The 4,523-nt window shown below is 33.1% G+C and overlaps 1 non-coding gene across 1 annotated transcript; it reads right to left on the reverse strand.

Moving 5' to 3' along the window:
- Nucleotides 1–284: 284 nt before the first annotated feature.
- LOC130970872 (small nucleolar RNA R71) lies at nucleotides 285–393 on the reverse strand. Its single transcript, XR_009082120.1, has one exon. It is a non-coding gene; the product is annotated as a small nucleolar RNA R71 (small nucleolar RNA).
- Between the last annotated feature and the right edge of the window lie 4,130 nt (nucleotides 394–4,523).

Consider the following 4,523-nt stretch of genomic DNA (forward strand, 5'->3'; position numbering starts at 1 on the left):
TTTGAGCTTAAGCCTCAATTAGTCTCTCTTCTGCAACAGAATTTAAGTTCCAAGGACTTCCATTGGAAGATCCACACCAATTCCTGTCAAAATTCTTGCAAATCTGTGACATTGTTAAGACCAATGGAGTGAATCCTGAGGTCTACAGACTTATGCTCTTTTCCTTTGCTGTTAGAGATAGAGCTAGGATATGGTTGGACTCTCAACCTAAGGAAAGTCTAGACTCTTGGGAGAAGCTGGTCAATGCTTTCTTGGCCAAATTCTTTCCTCTTCAGAAGATGAACAAAATCAGAGTGGAAGTTCAAACTTTTAGACAAAAAAAAGGTGAATCCATCTATGAAGCTTGAGAAAGATACAAGCAACTGATCAGGAGGTGTCCTCCTGACATGCTCTCAGAATGGTCTATCCTAGGTATCTTCTATGATGGTCTTTCTGAGATGTCCAAAATATCATTGGATAGTTCCGCTGGTGGATCACTTCACTTGAAGAAAATGCCTGAAGAGGCAAGAGAACTCATTGAAATGGTTGAAAATAACCAATTTATGTACAACTCTGAGAGAAACCCTGTGAACAGTGGGGTCTCTAAAAAAAAGGAATTCTTGAAGTTGACACTCTGAATGCTATATTGGCTCAGAACAAGATCTTGACCCAGCAGGTCAATATAATCTCTCAGCATTTGACTGAAATGCAAGTTGCAGTTAGCAGCATTCAAGAAGCTTCCTCTAAAGTAGAAGCTTACGATCCTGATCAACCTACCATAGAGGAGGTGAATTACATGAGAAAACCCTATGGAAACACCTACGATCCCTCATGGAGGAATCATCCTAACCTTTCATGGAAGGATCAACCGAAGCCTCAGCAAGGCTTCAACAATAATCAAAGTGGAAGTACCCAGAATAAGTTCAACAACAGACCACCATTCCCATCTTCTCAGGGACATATGGAGACCTTTAAGCAGAGCCTTTCTGACTTAGTCACTATAATCTCCAACCTCTCTAAGATCACTCAAAGTTTCATAACTGAAACAAGGTCCTCCATTAGAAATTTGGAGGTACAAGTTGGTCAACCGAGCAAGAGAATCCCTGAGACTCCTCCTGACACTCTTCCTAGTAACACTGAAGTGAACCCATGAGAAGAGTGCAAGGCCATCACAACTGAGGATGAGGCCGAATCTGGAGAAACTCAGATGGCATTGAATGCAAGTGAGGTCGGGCGTTCAACGACCAAAATGGCACTAGAGCTACCGTTGAACGTCAGGAAGGAGGTTCCTCCTGGGCGTTCAATGCCCAACTTGGCAAAGGAACTGGCGTTGAATGCCAGTAAAGGGATGTATGATGGGCGTAAATGGCATTGAACAGGGTAGATGTCTGACATGCATAAATGAAAGCTTCTAAAAATGGTAGATGGCATGCATAATACTACTCGTTTAGTAGAGAGCCAGTAATAAGAACTACTAAAAAAATTATAAATCACAAAATCAGTATACATGACACTAACATTCAACATGTATCAAAATATACAGGTCATTCAATCTGTAGGACATTCACTCAGCAACAATGGAAATAACAAACCTACACAAAAATCCATACTATCAGCAACAAAAAATAAGAAAGCTCAGCATCCAAAGCCAGAGAGTCTAACAACAAAAAACTAAGCAAATAATCCAAACTAAATTGAACATACAGCTAAAAAATCAGCAAATAAATTATTCCATCTTCAACAGAATCATTCAATTCAACTATTAACAAAATCAGCAAAACAGAATAAGGCAGTATTAACAAAATTCAGCCAACAACACAGCAACTCAAAAATAAATTGAACAAGTAGAATTATTCCATTTTCAACAGAATCATTCAATTCAATGGGAACGGATCTTCTCCAGTGGAAGAAAAAATTAACATTGTCTAGTATTTGATCTCAAGCCTTGATAAAATCAATGGTCCTAATTATAATTATAATTATAATTATAATTATAATTATAATTATAATTATGACTATCACATTTCCAAATTTTACAAATCCTTCTTCTCTTTGATTCCACTTTCCACTAGCCCTATTCTCTCCTGCCGTAGTAACAACAATAAGAAGAAGCTCTCTCTTCTCAAATTCTTTAAACCCTTTTTCTCTTTAATTTCACATTCCACTAATCCTATTCTCTTCTCCAAAGTAACAACAGCAAGAAGAAGAAGCTTCATTCCTCGTCTTTTTTCTCCTGCTTCAGCAGCTCTATCAGCAGAATCTTAACCATTAAAGGTGAATACAAATCTCGCATCAAAATCAGAAGGCCAGAATTTGAAGACTCTATCTTTCGAGGTATGGCTGCACAACACGACGAGCAAGAAGAGAGAGCTTTTGAGACCTAAAGTAGAATCTAAGGTTTGAGACTTTTCAGGTTCTTCTCTCTTTCTCTCCCTCAACACTAAATCCCTAAATTAATAATCCTTGTTGATAATAATTGGTTTGAATTTGTGTGGTTGATTTTGCAATTAGGCAGGTGCCTTAAGCATTTAGGATATGAAGTGTTTTATTACTAATGTGGAACAAGATGAGAAAAATTAGTTCTTTTTTTCATTTTCTTTGAATTGGCATAGCTTGGTTGTCTAAGTTTTTTGGATAATGATGTTGTGGTATATATAATATTTTTCTTTGCTTGCGATTAGATGTTGAAAAAGGAACACAGCAGTAGATAAAAAAACTCATTTGGTTGTGTTCGCTATTCTACAATATTTATTCAATTTTTTTTGTTTTTTTTATTTGTGTTTGCTTCTGAAAATGCAGTCTTTTTTTTTCAAACAAAATTATTTTTAAGATTCTGTTTTTTGAGTTAGGCATTTGATGTCACTTTAAAATAAGTAGAGGAAAACAATGAGGTTCTTGAGGATATGTGCTGTAAGTTCTGCCTGCGTAAACAGTTTTATTGTTCCTGCAATCATTTTATGCTTTAAGAATTTAATTTATAATAAAATTCGATGACTTTATTTATCTGTAATGTTGGCCATTCAAGTAGTACCCTATTTTCATTATTTAGACCTTAATAATATTTAGTGGTGATTGAATTTTGATTATATTCTTTTGTTATGCAAAGTAGGCACTGCTTTTAATTGGTATGATAGGATCTGAGTCTACTATTTTTAAATTCAGTAGATAATTGCCAATTTTGTAGATCATCCAAACAAATGAGTTAGGCAAAGATCCAATCAATTTATGTGAATGCTTTTGTGAAGAGTTCTGCCAAGACATGATAACACTTAATTGTCTGACTCATGAAAATTCTGATGTTAAATATGAGAAGCATGGAAAGAAAATATTTGTTCAAAATTATAATAGGAGGTTGAGTATAAATTGGTGTGGGGATAAATTTATTGTGCATGAATTTATTGTTCAAAGTAATTGTATATGTTCTGTAATTTGTAATATGATATTATAAACATACCAATTGAAATAAAGGAAAAAGATTATATACAAATTCTAATTAATCAAATTAGTAAAATTACAATATGAAATTTTAAGATAAATATTCCAAAAAATAAATTAAAAATAATAGATTCATCTTCTCTTTTACACCATTTTATTTTTGTGAGATCTATTACAATTTTAACCCAATAAGTCAGTAAAATATTTTTCAAGATCAATAGCAATCCAAACATATTTGGCATTAAAAAGCTCTTTTAGTATGTATCCCAAATTCTACAAAAAAAAATTAATATAAAAGTGTTATTAAGAGAGGTAAGTAAATAAAGTATTACTATGCTAATTTCTTTACAATAATGTAAGTAATTATTTATTGAGATATTTTATAACTAAAAATTACCTGAAATTTAATAAACTTTCTTGATTGTTCACAAATGTATTTGGTTGAAAAAATACATCCAACAGTTCCTATTAGATATAAATAATCATAGTAATGTTAAACACCAATAAAAAAAATCCATCTTGTTAAATAATATATAAGTATCATTTTACAAATAATTAAGAAAACTTACCATTAATAACCTATTAAAATCATGATCATCTTCTTGAGATATTGAATCATACAGCTTAATGACTTGTATAACATGAGAAGGAGACAAATTTATAAAAGTTAAAATAATCTAAAATAAAATAAAAATAAATATAAGAAAACATAGAAATTTAAAGTACTCAATATTGTACTCATACCACCTACTCTATTTTACTACTTAATTTATAATTCTATATTTTTTGTGCCAATTACTGTTAAACCCGGTTAATTAACGGCTAATTAACCCATAAATGAGAATTTATTCTAGAAAGCCTAAAATGTGATTTTTATGGCTAAATGTGATAGAGGAGATTGAGACGAGAATTTTGGTACCAATTTTGTAGAATTCGGACCAAGATTGGACTGAACGGGCCAAACTGGGCCAACCGGACCTAAAGTGGGCCCTTGGCCCAACATAACTTAACCAAAACCCTAGTTTTCAGCACTCTCTCTCCTCATTTGTTACACACACAAGCTGAAATTAGAAAGAAAGGGAGGAAGAACACTCTCTCAAGTTCTCTCC

This window comes from Arachis stenosperma, chromosome 3 (assembly GCF_014773155.1).
Source record: "Arachis stenosperma cultivar V10309 chromosome 3, arast.V10309.gnm1.PFL2, whole genome shotgun sequence".
NCBI lineage: Eukaryota > Viridiplantae > Streptophyta > Magnoliopsida > Fabales > Fabaceae > Arachis > Arachis stenosperma.